At 44.4% G+C, this 21,692-nt stretch overlaps 1 protein-coding gene across 4 annotated transcripts in view; it reads left to right on the top strand.

Moving 5' to 3' along the window:
* Positions 1 to 21,692, top strand: part of GRIA1 (glutamate ionotropic receptor AMPA type subunit 1) — a 370,258-nt gene that overhangs the window by 112,661 nt on the left and 235,905 nt on the right. The gene's annotated exons all lie outside the window — the stretch shown is intronic.

The raw sequence follows: 21,692 nt of genomic DNA, 5'->3' as shown, positions 1-21,692 counted from the left end.
CAGAATGATGGGAAGAAAAAAGTTTGGAGAAGAAAGGGAACGGCACATGATCCAAGGCACACCACATCCTCTGTAAAACATGGTGGAGGCAACGTGATGGCATGGGCATGCATGGCTTTCAATGGCACTGGGTCACTTGTGTTTATTGATGACATAACAGCAGACAAGAGTAGCCGGATGAATTCTGAAGTGTACCGGGATATACTTTCAGCCCAGATTCAGCCAAATGCCGCAAAGTTGATCGGACGGCGCTTCATAGTACAGATGGACAATGACCCCAAGCATACAGCCAAAGCTACCCAGGAGTTCATGAGTGCAAAAAAGTGGAACATTCTGCAATGGCCAAGTCAATCACCAGATCTTAACCCAATTGAGCATGCATTTCACTTGCTCAAATCGAGACTTAAGACGGAAAGACCCACAAACAAGCAAGACCTGAAGGCTGCGGCTGTAAAGGCCTGGCAAAGCATTAAGAAGGAGGAAACCCAGCGTTTGGTGATGTCCATGGGTTCCAGACTTAAGGCAGTGATTGCCTCCAAAGGATGCGCAACAAAATATTGAAAATAAAAATATTTTGTTTGGGTTTGGTTTATTTGTCCAATTACTTTTGACCTCCTAAAATGTGGAGTGTTTGTAAAGAAATGTGTACAATTCCTACAATTTCTATCAGATATTTTTGTTCAAACCTTCAAATTAAACGTTACAATCTGCACTTGAATTCTGTTGTAGAGGTTTCATTTCAAATCCAATGTGGTGGCATGCAGAGCCCAACTCGCGAAAATTGTGTCACTGTCCAAATATTTCTGGACCTAACTGTATGCACATTTATCGGCAAGATCCTAACTTTACTGCTAAGACCCCTGCAATTAATTTAGATCTGCACATCTATACTGAATCATTTTGTATAATAAATAGATACATTCATATTGATAATTCTATATTACATAATACATTGATATATGGGGGGCAACCTAACCAAGCTGGGTCAACACTTTACCATATACCAAAGATTAAATATTAGATAGAATAATCGGCCATGGTACAGAGATTAAAGACATACCTAGAATTACCTCATGTATTACATGAAAATACAATATAAATATACTGTGTAGAAATATTGTGTAAATAATTAATTAATAACAATACTATTTATCATATACATACATACCTATAAAAATTCATCACCAGTATGAAATAATGTGAAATTAATATTAAGATACTAAACTATTATAATCAAATGATTTAATACTCCTGTGTACCCATACATATAACTATAATATATCCAAAAAATATACAAAATTCAGTGTAAGTGCCAATAATAAAATGATTTAATTTAATATACCTAGAATTATATATATTACACAACATATAATACACCGCTGAGGGAAACCTCTATATACCCTAAGAACCAATATAATTAATAACAAGGTTTCAAGGTAATCATGCTTGAAGAAGAGAAATGATTGCCTTGAAACGCATAGAAACATAAACCAATTGATTTAATTTGGACTCCTTGACTTGGCTTCTTCACGACAGCGCAAAGGAACCACTTATTTTCTTTTTTCTTGTACCTGGTGCTGGACACCAGTGGATCTGCAGCAGTCTGTTTTATAGAAGTCAGTGGTTGTGTCACACACAACCATCGCAGATGAGGACTTACGCCTATGTGCATTCTCTTTCCACCTTAGTTTATCTCCTGCATGTGTGCATAGAGAGAGACCTGTCACTCATTGGCAGTGGGTGGGGAGAAGACCGGGTTTTTCGACTGGTTATCCATGCAGCTTTTTCCCTGACAGCTTTTAAGGTAAAAGCTGCCCAAACGATGCCTTCACATTCCCTATTACATTGCCAGATAAGGTTTAAAGCGGCAATGACACTGGGCACTGCCCCATGGACCCGCCCAGAGGAGATTCTCAGACGAAGTAAAAAGCACCAATGACACTGCAAGATGCCAAAAGGACCCCAGACCAGTGTCATCACCGCTTTTTACTTCATCTGGGAATCTCCTCTAGTCTGGTGTCCTGCACTTATTCTGCCAATTGGAATAGCAGCCTTGGACTTACTTTCCACATTCCTACCAGTATTGTAACTTATGAGCACAACCCCCTTAGGTGAGCTTCTCCAGCACATTGAGGTCTTCACATTGCATCCAACGGGTTCCCACATGGGGCGTTTGTCTCATTTTTACTCTCTTTTTATACCTTTATCCATATTCCCCATGTCAATACCATAGACACAATTATTACCATGTGTTACGGTTCTGCTATGTGGAGCATTTTGCATTTGAAAATGCTCTGCTATGTGTCTTGTGCACCTGCTGACAGGTTGTCTTCCAGCACTAGGATCTACGCTGGTTTTGGGAGGTGCCTTCACAGAAGCACCTCGTTCCTGGTGATTGCGCTTTTTCTTTACTGGGCTTGCTCTGTCTGAACTTCGCCAGTCGCACTTCCTGTTTGCTCAGTGTGCTCTTAGCTCCTGTCTGATGTAAGTGTTCTGATCTTGGCTTCTGACCTCGGACCTTATACGTTACCTATAGGCTTCTGACCTCAGACCTCTTCCTGACGATATCTCTGTCTGCTCCCTGAACCTTACACATTACCTACTGGCTTCTGACCTCGGACCTCTTCCTGACCATGTCTCTGTTTGCTTCCTGAAGCTTATACGTTACCTCCCGGCTTCTGACCTCAGAGCGCTTCCTGACCATATCTCTGTCGGCTCCCTGAACCTTATACGTTACCTCTCGGCTTCTGACCTCGGACCTCTTCCTGACCACATCTCTGTCTGCTCCTTGAACCTTATACGTTACCTCCGGGCTTATGATCCCGGTTTGTCTGACTACCCTTTTATTCATACTGCTTGTAGTATCTAGCATCACAACATGTACATAATGTCAATATACTACCCACCATTCCAACTAAATTGTAAGCCCTCATGGGCAGGGACATTCCTTTGTTTGTTTCCTTTATTGTTTTGTTGACTAATTATTTTCCCAAATGTAAATCATTGCAGAATAGTTTGCTGCTTAATAAATAGAAATATTGACAGTAATAAAAAATATTAATGTCCTGTTATTGTCAGTGGACAACCATTCAACTCCTCCTGGGGAGAAGCTGGAGAGAACTGGCAAGCCATGGTGGTCCATTAATCTAAAGGCCACTTTACACGCAACGACATCGCTAACGAGACGTCGTTGGGGTCACGGAATTCGTGACGCACATCCGGCCTCGTTAGCGACATCGTTGCGTGTGAAACACACGAACGACCGTTAACAATCAAAATTACTTACCTAATCTTTGATCGTTGACGCGTCGTTCCTTTCCCGATTATCGTTGCTGTTGCAGGACGCTGGTTGTTCCTCGTTTCTGCGGCAGCACACATCGCTACATGTGACACCGCAGGAACGAGGAACATCACCTTACCTGCGGCCGCCCGCAATGAGTAAGGAGGTGGGTGGGATGTTCGTCCCGCTCATCTCCGCCCCTCCGCTTCTATTGGGTGGCCGCTTAGTGACGCCGCTGTGGCGCCGCACGAACCGCCCGCTTAGAAAGTAGCCGGTTTGCCGGCCACAGCGACGTCACTAGGCAGGTAAGTATGTGTGACGGGTGTAAGCGATGTTGTGCGCCACGGGCAGCGATTTGCCCGTGATGCACAACCGACGAGGGCGGGTACACTCGCTAGCGATATCAATAGCGATATCGCTGCGTGTAAAGTGCCCTTAACAGTTATGTCCTATCCCGTGGTCAGGTGATAACTTGGTTGGAATACCCCTTTAACTTGGATTACTATATAATTCTATATTGGCTCATATATTCTAGCCATGACACAGGTACTAAAATGCATCTGCTCTACATCTGCCAACTCATAGACGTGGACTGAATCTTCATTTTTGTTTGCTGGGTTTGTGGAAATGACGACTTTGTGCCTGGTGGGACAGAAATGATTCGGTACTTACTTTGAGAAAACATAATATCAATATCAAATTCTAGTTTCCAAACTAATCCCAAGACATTGTAATTCCTCTGAGGGAAGGAAAAAAATGTTATTTTCTGGTAGGGAATCACTGCTAAATTTATTCTCAAGTTCTGTAGAACAAGATGCTAAAATGTAAAAACTTAAATTGGACTTAAAGAGTTTTAAACTTTTTATGTCTTAAAGAAACAGTAAGCTCCAACAACAAAATATGACCTTATATGTGGGGTTTTTTTGTTAGTTATGCAAAATTAGCTACATTTGAATATGACTCGCCCACCCCAGGGCTGTGGGACACCCGGTGCCGGGCCGGACTAGTCCGGTGGTAGTCAGTGGTGGCTGGGCCCGGCTCCGTGGCCCTGGTGGGTGTCAGTAAAATATGTGGCTTGGTGAATAAAGTTTGTGTTCGTGACGCCACCTGTGGTATGCGGCTATTAAGCCGCCGCTGCTGTGTGGGGCCTCCGGGATGATGTTATGGCAACAATGGTGGTACTGCTCCCCACAGGTGGAGCAATGCCCGGGGCACTGTTGGTGCTTGTAAGTGTCTATGCAGCAGAAATAACAGAGACCACTCCAAGGGTGCAGTTCAAGTTCTTTACTCACAGTTCTGCAGGGACCCTCGGGCTGCTGGGACCACTGTCAGGGACCTCCGCTGTTTCTGGGTGATTCTGAGAGTGAATGCCGGTGCCCTTCTCTTAGTGTCTCTTTCTTCTGCTGTCTTCACTAGCCTTGCCTTAGTTAAGATGAACCTGGCTTGGCCTCCACTGCAGCCTCCAGGCTGGGGGGTCACCTGTCGGCTGATTACCCCTTTTCTGAAGGTCTGCTATGGGTTCTGGCCCTGGGAGCTTGCAACGTCCCTGGGCCTCGGTTTTTACTGTTTGGAGATTGTCTTTGCACTCCTCCAGTCTCTAGGGACCGTCCCCTGTCGCAGCTTAATCACTCCACCGATGTTAATGTGGAACAGGCCACCGCAGCCTGCAACTACCCGTGGCGCCTCTAGGCCCTCTCTTCGGTACCTAACAAGGACTGCTCGTGGTACCTCCAGGACTACCCGTGGCCCTGTGACTCCTTCTGTCTCTGCGTGGTGTCACCTGGACCTCTGGGTCCCAGGTTCTTCACCAGGAAGCGTCTCCTTCTGGTTCTCTGCTCCTGACTGACTTGGAGCCTTTCTTTCCTTCTTTCTTTCTTTCTTTCTCCTCCTTGCCTGCCTCCAGCAGGCCTCCTCCTCCCTCCTTGCTCTCGTTCTTCTTCTCCAACTACATGCTGGCTCCTCACTCTTTCACTCCCTGAGGTAAACTGAAACTAACTTGACCTTCCTTTCTCTATCTGCTCTCTGGTGGCTCCTCCCACCTCCCCAGTTGCTAAGCTACCACCCTATGGGAGCAGGGATGGGTCTTACAGCCCCTCTCAGCATGCAGCATGGGAGGGTTGCCTGCCACTTTCCCTGGTCCCAGTATGTACCTAAGAATGGGTGTAGTGTGGATTTACCAGGGGACCGGAGTTCACTCTCTTCCTCTCCCAGAATGGGGCATCACACCGCTGATGGGGTGCAATGACCTGTGGCGACGGAAGCCTCAGGGGCGCCACAAATATCCCCATAGCTAAAAGATAGCTAAGGATAGCTAAAATTGGAACTTTTAGTTAGAACAAATAGTAACGTGTTGGTTGGTGGCTCATAGGTACTTAGGCTCTTTATCCTACGTAATCCATTGTATATGCATTCCACAACATCCCCCGAATCGGTTCTCCAACCAACGAAACCTCATTCAGAGCATGACGCTCCATAGGTCACTCCCGTTCAGCGCCAGACCTGGAATTTCTCACGTGGTGACATCACTGACTTATTGACATTAGAAATTACAAGTCTGGTGCTGGAGTTACCTATGGAGCCTCGTTCTCTGAACGAGGCTCCGTAGTTTGGAGAATTGATTTAGGGTATGTCATGGTACTAGTACACCATAGACTATGTCAGAGCTTTGCAGATTTTTTTCGAAATAATATACTGGTGAACGAGGGATAGTGTGGGGAAGTCTTTATTCAAATAAACTATTTTTTTTCCTGTGTGTGTGGGTTTTTTTTTTTTCAATGTACACTTGCTCACTTAATAATGGGGGTGTCTGATAATTGCCTCTCCATTACAAACACCAGGGCTTGATGCCAGCTGACAATTCACAGCTGAACCCCCAAAAATATTACCCAAATTGCCACGGCAATCGTAAAGAGCTGGGGCGAAGCACCAGCCTTTTCTGGGGTGGCTGTAGGATGCTATTTTTAGGCTGGGAAGGTCCAAATAACCATGGGTTTTCCCAACCTGATAATATCAGTCCCCTGCTGTCTGCTTTATTTTGGCTGGTTATCAAAAATACCCCATGCCATTTTTTAAAATTATTTATTAAGTTAAAGCTTAAAAACACCCTTTATTACCATATGAAAGGCACTAAACTGTACAAACTCTGCTCTAATCTCAGCTCTCCCTCTTACATCAAATCTCCCTGATTTACTGCCATAGGGAGGGACAGTGCGCCAAGCATCGAGCCCCTGAGTCTCATATAAGACACCCGATGATTCAGTGCGGCTGGCCAATCACAGTAATAAACCCTGCATGTTTATGGCAGGGACTCGAGACAATCCTTTTCAACATAGTAACTCAGAGGTTTCATAAAGATGGCACACAGACTGAAAGTTGTGTATGTATGTATAAATGTGTGTATATATATATATATATATATATATATATACCGTATATATATATATGCAGTACAGACCAAACGTTTGGATACACCTTCTCATTCAAAGAGTTTTCTTTATTTTCATGACTTTGATAATTGTAGATTCACATTGAAGGCATCAAAACTATGAATTAAAACATGTGGAATGAAATAGTTAACAAAAAAGTGTGAAACAACTGAAAATATATCTTATATTCTAGGTTCTTCAAAGTAGCCACCTTTTGCTTTGATTACTTCTTTGCACACTCTTGTCATTCTCTTGATGAGCTTCAAGAGGTAGTCACTGGAAATGGTTTTCCAACTGTCTTGAAGGAGTTCCCAGAGATGCTTAGCACTTGTTGGCCCTTCTGCCTTCATTCTACGGTCCAGCTCACCCCAAACCATCTCGATTGGGTTCAGGTCTGGTGACTGGAAGCTATGTCATCTGGCGTAGCACCCCATCACTCTCCTTCTTAGTCAAAGAGCCCTTACACAGCCTGGAGCTGTGTTTGGGGTCATTGTCCTGTTGAAAAATAAATGATGGTCCAACTAAACGCAAACCGGATGGAATAGCAGGCCGCTGCAAGATGCTGTGGTAGTCATGCTGGTATAGTATGACTTCAATTTTGAATAAATCCCCAACAGTGTCACCAGCAAAGCACCCCCACACCATCACACCTCCTTCTCCATGCTTCACGGTGGGAACCAGCCATGTAGAGTCCATCCGTTCTCTTTTTCTGCGTTGCACAAAGACACGGTGGTTGGATCCAAAGATCTCAAATTTGGACTCATCAGACCAAAGAACAGATTTCCAGTGGTCTAATGTCCATTCCTTGTGTTCTTTAGCCCAAACAAGTCTCTTCTGCTTGTTGCCTGTCCTTAGCAGTGGTTTCCTAGTAGCTATTTTATCATGAAGGCCTGCTACATAAAGTCTCCTCTTAACAGTTATTCTAGAGATGCCTCTGCTGCTAGAACTCTGTGTGGCATTGACCTGGTCTCTAATCTGAGCTGCTGTTAACCTACGATTTCTCAGGCTTGTGACTCGGATAAACTTATCCTCCGCTGCAGAGGTGACTCTAGGTCTTCCTTTCCTGGGGCTGTCCTCATGTGAGCCAGTTTCTTTGTAGCATTTGATGGCTTGTGCCACTGCACTTGGGGACACTTTCAAAGTTTTCCCAATTTTTCGGACTGACTGACCTTCAGTTCTTAAAGTAATGATGGCCACTCGTTTTTTTTTACTTAGCTGCTTTTTTTCTTGCCATAATACAAATTCTAACAGTCTATTCAGTAGGACTATCAGCTGTGTATCCACCAGACTTCTGCACAACACAACTGATGGTCCCAACCCCATTTATAAAGCACAAAATCCCACTTATTAAAGCTGACAGGGCACACCTGTGAAGTGAAAACCATTTCCGGTGACTACCTCTTGAAGCTCATCAAGAGAATCCCAAGAGTGTGCAAAGCAGTAATCAAAGCAAAAGGTGGCTACTTTGAAGAACCTAGAATTTAAGACATATTTTCAGTTGTTTCACACTTTTTTGTTAAGTATTTCATTCCACATGTGTTAATTGATAGTTTTGGTGCCTCCAATGTGAATCTACAATTTTCAGAGTCCTAAAAATAAAGAAAACTCTTTGAATGAGAAAGTGTGTCCAAACCTTTGGTTTGTACTGTATATATATATATATATATATATACCCCTAGTTTAATGAAAGAAAAACCCATAATGGTCACAGAAATAACTTGAATGATTGAATGATAAATAAAAAAAATCTATCAAAATGAACAGGTGAATGTCAGACATTGCTGCTTTTCTGCTTCCACAGAATTTTTAAAAAAGTAAAACTCATGAAATCAGCCTGGACAGAAATGATGGTTCCCTCCTCCTCCTCCTCCCCCTCCTCTTCCTGCTCCTCCTCTTCCCCCTCCTCCTCCTCCTGCTCCTCCTCCTCTCCCTCCTCCTCCTCCTTAACTTAATATTTTGTTGCACAACCTTTTGAGGCAATCACTGCAATCAGACGATTCCTGAAACTGTCAATGAAACTTCTGCTCCTCTCGACAGGTATTTTAGCCACTCCTCCCTTGCAAACTGCTCCAGTTGTCTCGTGTTTGAAGGTTGCCTTTTCCAAGCGGCATGTTTCAGCTTTTTCCAAAGATGCTCAATAGGATTTAGGTCAGGGCTCATAGAAGGCAACTTCAGAATAGTCCAATGTTTTCCTCTTAGCCATTCTTGGGTGTTTTTAGCTGTGTGTTTTGGGTCATTATCCTGTTGCAAGACCCATGACCTGCGACTGAGACCAAGCTTTCTGACACTGGGCAGCACATTTCTCTCTAGAATCCTTTAATAGTCTTGAGATTTCATTGTACCCTGCACAGACACCTTGTGCCAGATACAGCAAAGCAGCCCCAGAACATAACAGAGCCTGCTCCATGTTTCACAGTAGGGACACTGTTCTTTTCTTGATATGCTTCATTTTCCCGTCTGTGAATATAGAGCTGATGTGTCTTGCCAAGAAAGTTCCATTTTTGTCTTATCTGTCCATGGGACATTCTCCTAGAAGCTTTGTGGCTTGTCAACATGTAATTTGGCAAATTCCAGTCTGGCTTTTTTATGATTTTTTTTAACAATGGTGTCCTCCTTGGTCGTCTCCCATGAAGTTCACTTTGACTCAAACAACAACGGATGGTGCGATCTGATACTCATATTCCTTGAGCTGAAAGTTCACCTTTAACTTCTTTAGAAGTTTTTCTGGGCTCTTTTGTTACCATTTGTATTATCCGTCTCTTTGATTTGTCATCAATTTTCCTCTTGCGACTACGTCCAGGGAGGTTGGCTACAGTCCCATGGATATTAAATTTCTGAATAATATGTGCAACATTAGTAACAGGAACATCAAGCTGCTTGGAGATGGTCTTATAACCTTTACCTTTAGCATGTTTGTCTAAAATTTTCTTTCTAATCTCCTGAGACAACTCTTTTCTTCGCTTTCTCTGGTCCATGTTGCATGTGGTATACACCATGTCACTAAACAGCACAGTGAGTATCTGTAGCCCTATATACAGGCCCACTGACTGATTACAAGATTGTTGACACCAGTGATGCTAATTAGTGGACACACCTTGATTTAGCATGTCCCTTTTGTCACATTATTTTCAGAGGTATCTTTATTTCTGTCCAGGCCTGTTTCATGAGTTTTATTTTTTAAAAAATTCTATGGAAGCAGAAAAGCAGCAATGTCTGACTTTCATTTGTTCATTTTCATAGATTTTTTATTTATTATTATTATTGTCAGATTCAAGTTATTTCTGTGACCATTGTGGTGTTTTCTTTCATTAAACGAGGGGTACCAACAATTTTGACTACATGTGTATATATACACACGATTTTATATTTTACCTTCTGTATTTATTTTGCCATTTGCCCCTAAGGATCTATTGTTTTTCTTACCTTCGATTACTAGTTATTAGTCTGCATTCGTTGGTATAATAGCTATAGAATATTTTGCAGATCATTATCATGGAGCCAAGTGCTGATGAATAGATTTGGAAGGTTTAAATATAACATCCATCATCAATAGATGTCAGTGGTTACGACAAGAGCCTTCAAGTTTTGCATAAAAGCCAAAAAATAATCATAATGGAAAGGGAAGCGGGACACAGCTGTTCCACAAACTAGGCCTTAATTAAAGCCGAATACCATTTGTGTCTCTAAGTACTCACCGGAAATTTTATATGAGTGCTCGTTATATCCATTGTTGAAATTTTTTTTTTAATTACAACTATTATGAGTCTATATGTCAGCAAACAGGGATGCTTTCAATAAAATGGGTGCATAGTTACATAGGATGAAAAAGACCTGGGTCCATCTAGTTCCTCAAGATGGACCTAGGTCTGGGTATTAGGTTCTACATTTTTGAAGGCCTCATTTAGAACCTTGGGTATTAGGTTCTACATTTTTTGAAGGCCTTATTTAGACCCCTGGGTATTAGGTTCTACATTTTTGAAGGCCTTATTTAGACCCCTGGGTCTTAGGTTCTACATTTTGAAGGCCTTATGTAGAACCCCGAGTTTTAGGTTCTACATTTTTGAAGATCTCATTTAGACTCCTGGGTATTAGGTTCTACATTTTGAAGGCCTTATGTAGAACCCCGAGTTTTAGGTTATACATTTTTTAAGGCCTCATTTAGACTCCTGGGCATTAGGTTCTACATGTTTGAAGGCCTCATTTACACCCCTGGGTATTAGGGTCTACATTTTTGAAGGCCTCATTTAGACGTCCATTTTTCATGTACACGTTCTATCTGTATTTTCATGGACCCAGTATAATCTGTGGAACTGTTCACTTGCCCATGGTTTTTTGCATACATGTGAACAAGGATCAAATCACCCATATGGGTCTGCCCAGCTCTTGGACTCCTATGTCCACCATTTCTTCCTCAATGTGTCTCAACAAAATAAAATTCTCAGGGGAGCAGGGGGAGAAAAATAAGAGCAAAAACTGTCCATTTTGAACCTGGTGATAGGTCTTCTGTCTTTTAATGACACTGAGAAAAGAGGACTTAAGTCATTTAGGGATACAGGGCAATCATTGAACTACATCATCCGACGACCATGACCCTGTTTCCATGGTTACTCTTCCATTCTGCAACCTCGCACAAGCCAGAAAGCATTCACAATACAAGATGCTTTCAGCAATTAAGCAAAAATAACCATCAAATGGCAAAAGCTTCATAACCGGGGCTAATGTTTCGAAAATTTGGTTTGCTTTATGGACGTGATCTGAGTTTAACACTAGTGTTCAAGAGTTAATCAGACACTAAGGGAAATGAAGAATGATCAGTGATCTGTGTTCGCAATTCCCAACTCTAGTTTTCTGCTTGATCGGGAGACATCCTGTTCTTTCCTGCTCATATCCGATAAACACTGAGGATTTTTTTGTGGTTTGCCTATATAACAGTGCCTTGCAGGGCTTTGTAGCCTGGCGTAGTGTTAACCCCTCCACCCACACACGTACCAAGGATTTTTCATTCAACCTTTATTCGGCTCTTGAGATAAATGAATACGGCTCAGTGTCATACAATCGCCATGATGCCCCAGTTTCACATCTAAGGCAAGTGCGGAAGTCATATTAGAACAGCGCCATTTATTCTACAGAGAACCTGTTGCCAACAGACTATACTATAGTGTCTGATTTATCATATACTGTCTATTGGAGCATACTAGAATATTAGAATAATCCACAACCCATCCTCTCATGGTGGTATATTTTTCACAGAAATCTAGAAAACATCCCTTAAGGCGTATATTATATTTTACATTGTACAACCTAGATTCTTCAGAACCTCTTTTGGAGGTTTCATCTCTTTGGACATTATCTTTTAGTAAGAAAAACCCAAAGTGATCAACCACATTTTGTAGGAAAATTCTTATTGTTTTGGTAGAGATCTAACATCGGGGGTTTTGAGGGACTTGTTCCCATTATAATTTTAGTCATGGTTGTGCTTGGTATTGCAGATGAATGCCATCAACTTGAATGGTATGATGTTGTAAAAGTCGCCAAAGCCGTGACTAAAAAGTGAGGAGCCGTGCGTGGTACAGATGAGCGAATTTGAGGTTTGGTGTTCGTACCAATCACAGACATGACAAAAAAAGCAGAGCTTGGGTTCACAGTTCAGGTGCTTTACGGTATGAACACCACTGGTGCGAGCACATTGCTGTGCTCAGGTACGCTCGGTGCTCAACCCAGTGTCAGCCGCTTGCAGTGTTTGAATGGCTCTCACTGGGGTAAAAACAGTGTAATTGGATGTAGTGTGCACCCCCTAAAAAAATGGAAAAACGCTGGCCACCCACCTCTGGAAGTGATCTGTTTATGGCTGGCTGCATGTGGGCAATTAGTGACTGCCCAATTAGTGACTTCAATTGGGGTTCAGGTCAAGTCCAGGTCCCAAACCAAACTTTATCTAACATCCGGTTGAACAAGCCAAACAAAACTTCCATGGATCCGCTCATCTCTAGCGGATCATCTGTGGCGCAACTGAGGCTTCAGTTGCCACAGGGTATTGCATCTGCCTTAAGTTGCAATGCTCATCCCGGGTAAGAAGAGGTTAACCACTGGTGTTCATAGCTTACACAACACAGCCAGCCAGCAGTTACACAACACAGGTGGGCATCATAGCAACAGGTTTTCCCCAGCACTGGTGAGTCATCAGGAAGGTGAGGGCTGCCTGGGGAAGTGAGCGAGCACACACAGTTTTCACTTCAGAACAGTTTTACCTCTGAACAGTTTGGACGCAGGTGAGAGAACAACTTGAGGCAGAGAAGAGCAACGCCTCTGGGGGGGATGTTGAATAGCTCCCCCCAGAGAGGCCGACCAGGTACCGGGCAGTCTGAGAGAGAAGCAGGAGACTACTAGGTGGAGCTGTGAGACAGAGGAGCAATTCGAGCCCCAACAGCTCCTTCGAGACCGGTGCCACGCAGGGTGCAGAAGCACTAGGGTAGAACATGCTTTATGTTGGGCTACCAGAATCTGCAGGGTAGGAGGATTTCACGTCCAATTGCCCACCACCAAAAGTCCCGGGGCACCAGCATCATATAGAGACAGGAGCCACGGCCACGGTCGGGTCCATAACTAGTTTTGCGCTGCCTGCATACGGGACGGCAACTAAAGCCAAGGACACTGGGGTCCCCAAGTAGCTTCACGCCACGGGTATCTACACTACAAGGTGCAAGGAAGAAGGTCTCACACACTTCACAACACCAGCGGTGACCTCTGATTCATCCGGGATCGGCTGGAGTCTATCACGGAGATAACCAGTACTCTGAGGGCGCAGCACACGAACTGTGAGTAAAACACCTGGAACCACAGTCCCTGTGTGAGACTCTGATTTGCCGGCGCCAAGAGCCGTTCCCTCACTGCCATCGTCCTCCCTGGGGCTCGCTCTAACTGTGGGGAGCTGGGCTATCTGAGCTGCGGTAACATCAGCCCCGGAGCAGAGCGACATCTCGCAGCAGCGGCTAATCCCTGGCCATGCACCACGGGTGGAGCTGCAAAGCAAACCCCTATTCCCTACTACCCGTCACCTTCCACTCTCTTTTATGTAGCTGACAGGGCCAGCGTCCACCCTGCTTCTGAGGTACACTGACGCTATAAAAATGAGTTGCGCACATGCACAAAATCTCCAGGAGCTGGCAGTGACGCTGGCTCAAGGAAATCATGTTACCACACCCACAGAAGCGTAGTAAAATGGAAAAGGGGATGACTAGTCTTGGGATCTAACGCCCCTGCGACTAGTCACAGGCCTAATTAGCATAGCGACAGCAACGTATATTACCAGTTTTCTTCCTTCCTTGAAAAGAGGTTCCACAAAAGTCAATTTACAAGGTAATCAGTACAGTATGAAGGATAGCAGGGGGTTATGTTTTTAACTATTTATTGATAAGGATGCCTCACGGAGGGGAAAAAAGTCAACTAGGCTAGTGCGCTGTAACCAAGCTTATAAAACAAGTCTATCCACCATATTGACATCTTCACACAGAGAATAGATTCTCAATCCCCCGCTAAGAAACACTATAAAGAGTCGATATTATCCCGGATAGTGAACATGCTAATAACATTTGCTGTTGCTGAGTTACATAAAAGAAGCGGTGTATGAACAAAGCTCCTCAAACCAATCTGTCATCATGTTGTCACTGGCTGCCACTTCCATCTGTATAATGCAGGAATATTTCAGAGTTATAATCTTCTCCGTGAATTTTAAGCAGTTTCAATTTGCCTCGGTGCTCCGTGTTGTCAGTAATTCCTAATTATATAGTAATGAATACCATGGACGTCCATAGCCTAGGCTCACACGTAGTTAGAACTACACCCACACATATGTGCCCTATAGACATAAGAAGATTGGGACTTTATCCTTATTGTTCCCTCTTTATTTTTACATCTAGAGGAAAGAGAAATGTTCCTACTCTCGGAAAGACCATGGAGAGATTGTTCATCTGATTACAATACACTCCAATGCCCAGATCTTCAGCAAGATCCAAAACCAATACTTCATTTAATGGATGAACTGGGGGTTATTTTTTCCTATGGGCCTAATAAATTACAGGCACGTAGTTGCTAACCACCCGGCGATGATGTCTGCTGGCTTAGGTGGTGACTCTCCTTTGTCATTTTACTTCTCATCAATATAGTAGTGCCTTTTATTATAGTTAGCAACTATCTGCCTATTTCACACTGCTGCACTCTAAAGGATACAAGAGATTATGTCTGCGTGAAGGAAGTGCTGCTGAGGCATTTGCCAGCCAATTGTCACCAGTACTAGCAAAGTGGTTGAGAAAAGCGGCATAAACCACCACTGTGGAAGTGTGTTGTGCTGCACTATGAAGGAAACAAAGAGATTCTGTCTGCGTGAAGGAAGTGCTGCTGAGGCATTTGCCAGCCGATTGTCACAAGTACTAGCAAAGTGGTCGAGAAAGCAGCATAAACCACCACTGTGGTGGATGTGTGCCATGCTGCACTGTGAAGGATTCAAAGCGATTGTGTCTGCGTGAAGGAAGTACTGCTGAGGCATTTGCCAGCCGACTGCACAAGTACCAGCAAAGTGTTAGCTCATTGCTCTCTAACAACCATCTAACTCTGTTGAAGCCTATTACATCTTAAATAGACTTTGGAACCATGTAGCAGTGTATTTAAATGGGGTTATTCAGGACTTTGGTTATTTTTCCTATGGGCCTAAGGGTGCTTTCACACTACGTTCCTCTCCCCGTTCAGTCGTCAAATTGTGGCTTCCGTTCAAACCCCCTGCAAAACGGAATTCAAACGTATGTGCTGACGGGGCCACTGACTATAATGATGCCATTTTCCGGGCTATGCGCTAATTGGAGACGGACATCCAGACATAGCAGACTGCGTCTGGGTGTCTGCCTCAAGTAAGCGTATACCCCCGAAAGTGGTGCACGACAGAGCACATGATGACCCCGTCTGCACTATTATAGTCAATGGCCCCATTGGCATTTACATCTGAATTCGGTTTTGCGGGAGAGAAGCGCAGTGTAAAAGCACCCTTAAACCCATATGAAAAAATAACCAAAGTCCAAGATAGCCACATTTAAATACACTTCTACATGGTTATAAAGTCTATTTAAGATGTAATAGGCTTAAACAGAGTTAGATGGTTGTTATAGTGCAATGAGCTAACACTTTGCTAGTACTTGTGACAGTCGGCTGGCAAATGCCTCAGCAGCACTTCCTCCACGCAGACACACTCTCTTGTTTCCTTCACAGGCAAGCACAACACCATCCATACATGGTTTTCTATGCCTCTTTTCACGGCCATCTCACTTGGCAGTGATAACCTGTAGTATGTCTTGTCTATATATCACAACCTTGTGGTCTGCTCAGTTACTGCATCACAGTTCCTAGCACATAGATACTTGTCTCTGGCTGTGTCTGATGTGGTAACTTCAGATCTTATGGTGGCTTACCTTGGCCTTGTCAGTGGATACACTTTTTCCTTCCCTCTATGCTCCTTTATGTGGAGGCAATCCTCACCTTCTGTCTGTAATAGCAGCACAGTCATCCAGAATGCCTAATGTTTTCCTCCTTGGACAGACTACATGAACGACAATGCAGAATAGAGCTTCTTTCATGTTTCTATTTGGTCTGAACTATCTGAACTAGCCTTTGGGGTGTCATACCAATTCCCAAGTGTAATGCACCACCTAATACTAGGTATCTATCTTGCAGACCTCTTCCATGTTCCTGCCTGGAGCTTGTCTATAAAACTCTCACTACATCTGGCTGCAAAGTTACAAAGGGAAATACGACTCTAATCACATCCAAAGACAATGTGCAGACATGAATTACTAATCGCTAATCATAGTCCATGTGTCATGGTATTTCACACAGCAGCTCAGTGTATTAACTCTTTATGCTCTGTATTCTTCACTTGCAAAACACATGGCATGAAGGGGAAGCAACATATCCCTGAGTAGAACTGGACCCCACTACCAAATCCACAGTATCTGCCATACTTCTGGTATGTGCAATACTTGTCGGGGAATAAAGACAGCAAGATCATGCTTTTCTACTGGTTTTGTTTGCAAGAACTGGTATTTTATTAACCTTACAAATTTATGGCCTACTTGTAGGATTTAATCACCTGGTCCCCTACAGATCCAGGAAAATGAATATCCCTTTAGATTATGATAGAGACGTCTTATCATTAACAAATTGAAAATGCAGGACACAGCAATGCCATAAATGTTTATGGTAGAGTCCCCTTTTGACACTACTGTCTCTCTGCATTATGAGACTAGTGACAGATTCAGGACTTGAGGGTCATTTTCCATTCTTGACTCTGAATATTAAATGTGTTTTCCTTTGTTTTGGTAGTTGTAGGGTTAATGTCAGTTTTGCTTGCCAGCAAGCAAGCTAATTACCAGTTCAGGTGTTTTCGGTTTGGGAGCACTCCCAGTCCCTTTATGTACCCCCTGCTTCCAGCATAGGGTGCCGATTATTGCTTTGCCATTTGGATTCTGGTCTTGGAGGTGGAAGGAGCTGCTTAAATCCTCTGTTGAAGTTACTCTGGTGGCTGCAGTCCTGGTGCTCACTGCAGCAGTTTGTTGTAGTGTTTTCGCCCTGTCTGTCTTCCTATCCTGATGTGTTATTTCAGTGTCCATGTGCAGTGGTGAGTCTAGCATCCTTCACCTGTCCACTCTCTAGCCAGGTGCTATTGTAGGGTGTTTTTAGGGCTTCAGGTTCCTGCTCGGCAACAGGTGGGGAATCTGTATAGGGCTCAGCGTCAGGTAAGCGGAGGAAGTGTCCTTTTTCCCTTGCACTAGTGTGACTCAGGTCATCACAGGGTATTGTGCAATCTGCCCTTCTGTGCAATATCCACCTCCTTCTTGGTTACGGGTCCCTAACCAAAGGTTTTGCCAAAACCAGCTAATCAAAATCCTAGGAACACTCTTTACCACACCCACCGGACACACCAGTGGATGGCCTGAGTGGAATAGGGTTGCCCACTTGGGGGGTTGGTTAAGGGGAGGTCAGGAGTGTCAGGAGTAGGCCAGTGTAGTGTCGGAAGTGTAGTGTTGGAAGGAGAGAGGAGGTCAGGATCTGGGCTCCTTGGAAGTACTAGGTAGCAGACAATGGTCTGGGCCTAGTAGGAGCTGGACCCCTGGTCGCAGGGGATGATGACAAGGGACACGGCATTGTCGTGGAGGACAGCCGGCGGCCTTGTACCATTGCCGGGCTGGGACCAGGGTACGACGGGGTACATGGGCACTAGAGTAGCTTCAGGCAACCTGACAATTCACCCGACGAGAACGGAGCCTTCAAGATCCGCTCTCCACCTGCTCCAAAATCGGGGTACTAGCGCAACGAGGGGGATAGGACTTTCCACTAAAACGGTCCAGAAAATCCCAAGCGTGAACCTTGAGAACAAGCTCCCTCAGTTAGCCACACTGGAGAGTGGGACCCGACTAGTTTCAAGCTATAGGGGCCAACTAAGAAGAGAACAAAGTGCCAACAGTGGGAACGGTCACAGATAATCAGGCAACACCAGCAGAAACGGGACCCAAACGTGCTCCCCCTCAGCGGCAGTGGTGTCCAGAACTTTGGTTTACTAAGTTGTCGGTGTCAGCATTATTGGACTGAGTGAGTACGCAAGTGACCCTTACCTCCCCAACGGCACATCTCTGTCACCATCACCGAGTCCCGGGGCATCTCCCCTACCCGTGGAGGGGTTAAACATCTAGCATTCCATTCCATCTCCACCGGGTACTTCCCAGCTGCAGTGGTGGTACTCCACCTTACCACACACCATGGGTGGCGTCACAAACTGTAAATATACCATCCCCTGTAAATACCCCCGGGTCTGGATGCCCCTCGAGCCACCGCGGATCCGGATCCGAACAGCCCGGCTGCTGACGTGTAGGCGGCACACTAGCGCTAGGGCCCACCATTGTTAAAGTGTCCCCGGTGTACCCCTTGTTTGTCATGTTGTGTATTTTGGATCACGCCGGACTAGTGCGCGTCGTGACACCTTGTAATGTGTTCTTTCTCTCCACAAAGGAATAACTTTTTATTAGATGGGAGCATCCGGTATTTTTTCTCGACTCCATCCACTTAAGTTTCCATCCCGAACACAGCCACGGGATTGAAGAGGGGCTCTGTATATGCCCTTTAAAAATATGCATTACTACAGGAACCATGATGTCATTCGAGTCCCACATCCTATAAATCACCAATACATTGTTAATGTACGGCTTTACAGTATGTCGGTTACGTTTCCTCCATCAATTACAGTGCTCCAAATTCTAATCAGCGGAAGCTTTAATCTTTCTAAGCAGAAAACCCCCGGCACCTTATCCCTGCCCTGCAGCACCCCCTACTGAGCTCCGGGGAATCCTCTGTATAATAGTACTGAAGAAGCCGCGGTAATGAGACCAACGCGTATCGGTAGGGTTGATTAAATATGCATGGCTACTGCTCTAGTAAAGTGGCAACGTGAGTTAACATTGGATAATTGAAAGAGATGAAATGGACTGAGTGTGATGAAATATACATGCGCGCTTATGGCTGCAATTACAGAGAAGAAACAATGGTATAAATAAAGGCACAGACGTAATAAACACATAAAAGCAACCATAAAGAAATTCTGTTTATACTGTAAATTGGTCTGACAACCGCAGTGCTGGGTCTGTATTGTGCTGAAAAAATTGTCACTCCCTTTCCCCTACAAAAAGGGTTAATGGGGGAGAACAGAGACATCATACAGCATTGTACACAATCCGATCTTTTTTTTTTTTTGTTATTTCTACATTTCTTTGATAGAAATGGTTTAGAAAAAAAAACATTTTTTGTGTAATCTCATACAAACCCTTTAACACAGAAAGTAGTAGAGATGGGTTTTCCAAAGCCGCGCCAATGACCAATTGATGATGGAAGTGTAAGATTAATATTGCTTTATTTCATGCTCAGGTCAACGTGTTTCAGGAGACTCAGCTCCATTTAACGCCTGCCTGGATCCACAGACTCAGATGGGCTGTAAAGGGGAGGCTAGAGGGAAGCCACTCACCAAGCTTGACCCCCAGAACCCTGAAACCCTTTAACCCCTATACAGGGATTTGGAATTACGCAGGGAACTGGAGATCACTACCTGTGGAAGGCTGCAGTCCGATGAGAGTAGTAGTCAGGCAGAGTCAAACCAGGAATTGCGGAACAGGGACAGAATCAGCAGGCAATGACGTAGTCAGCAAACGTAGCAGAGGTCAAATCCGGATCGGGCAGCGAGGTACAAAAACAGCAGGTAGGAGGGTAGTCAGAAAACACGCAGAAGTCAACACAGAGGAATCACCAAACAGAACAGGACGTAACAGGAGCCAGGAAAATCAGAACTATCTCTGGCAGTGGTCATGTGACAGGAGGGGGAATAAGAAAGGTGTGGTGTCTTCCATTGGCTGTAGCTGAATGATGACAACTTCAGCTGGAAGACACACGCCACCTACAGTCAGCCAGTGGTACTACAGATCCCAAGATAACCCCACTGGCATCGACTCCTCTCCCATCACCAGCACCATCCACGGCAGGAACACGGCGTCGCCTGGCGATCGGAGCAGAAGTCGCTGGAGCAGACTCCGGCGGTGACGTAACACTCCCTTCATCAGGACAAACAGGCAAAAGAACATCACATCCGAGAGATTTGATGTTCTTTTTCCTGTTTGTCCTGATGAAGGGAGCTGAGTCTCCTGAAACGCGTTGACCTGAGCATGAAATAAAGCAACATTAATCTTACACTTCCATCATCATTTGGTCATTGGCATGGCTTTGGAAAACCCATCTCTACTACTTTCTGTTATCAGCCACTGTGGGGACTGCTGCCGTGACCTGGAGTTACATGCTTTTATAGGAGTTGTGACTTTCACAACTTCCATTGGTGAGATGAACTGCTCATTTTATAACCCCTTATCTATTGGGGTACGACCCTATTGCGCTTCTTTTTCCACTGTCATTTATATTAAAACCCTTTAAAATGACTTTTCAGAAAGTTTTTGCTGTTTAATCTGAAAGTAGCATGATATAGAGCAAAAGAAGAGCCTTATTCTAGGGATGTGTCACTTATTAGGCTGTGTGCTTTAGTTTCAAAACACTGTTTTATCAGCAGGAGATTATTACTGCTGGACTAGGTGTCACCTGCAAGCTAGTCCAGCTAATGTGTGTAACCCCACCTCCACCACTGATTGGCAGCATGCACAGTGTATATAGGAAGCTGCCAAACAGTGGTGAGGGCGGGGTTTTGCATAGCTCAACGTTTCTGTTTCTCTGAAAATAACACCTTTCCCCTGAAAATAAACCCTAATAGGATTTTTGGGGCTTTGTTGAGTATGCTTAAACTATAAGCCCTACTCCAAAAATAAGCCTTAGTTGCGATTCCATAAAGAAGTGTCCAAGCAGATAAAAAAGTTAAAGAATACATCAGTGCTTTTAATCAAAGAAAGCAGATATTTACAAAAGTAAGCAGACACCCCCAAAAGAAAGTAGACCCCCCCCCTAAAAAAATTCACACTCATCAGACCCCAAACAATTACAGTTGGCAAGTGCTGATGGTGGATGGGCTCTCACACTGAGATCTGCGTCACTGTCAGGTGCCTCACCATTCCAGCTGCATTGCGCTGCAGCTCTCACAAACAGATCGGGTGCCAGTATCACTCCTCGTCAGTAAAACTCCTTCAGTCACCAGGGGGAGCCAACCGCTGTGGGATGCAGGAGGACCTGACATTGATGCAGATTTGATTGTGAGAGTCTGTTTACTTGCCAACTCTAAATTGTTTGGGGTTTGGTAAGTGCGATTCCTTTAGGGGGTGTCTGCTTTCTTTCTTTAAAGGGAACCTGTCACTAAATTCATGCTGCCGGCATTATAGAGAAGATATAGTCTTAGGGGCACTTTGCACACTATGACATCGCAGGTGCGATGTCTGTGGGGTCAAATTGAAAGTGACGCACATCCGGCG

Source organism: Anomaloglossus baeobatrachus, chromosome 4 (genome assembly GCF_048569485.1).
Source record: "Anomaloglossus baeobatrachus isolate aAnoBae1 chromosome 4, aAnoBae1.hap1, whole genome shotgun sequence".
Taxonomy (NCBI): Eukaryota; Metazoa; Chordata; class Amphibia; order Anura; family Aromobatidae; genus Anomaloglossus; species Anomaloglossus baeobatrachus.
The sequence above is the reverse complement of the archived record's forward strand: the minus strand, read 5'-3'. Positions and strand labels throughout refer to the sequence as shown.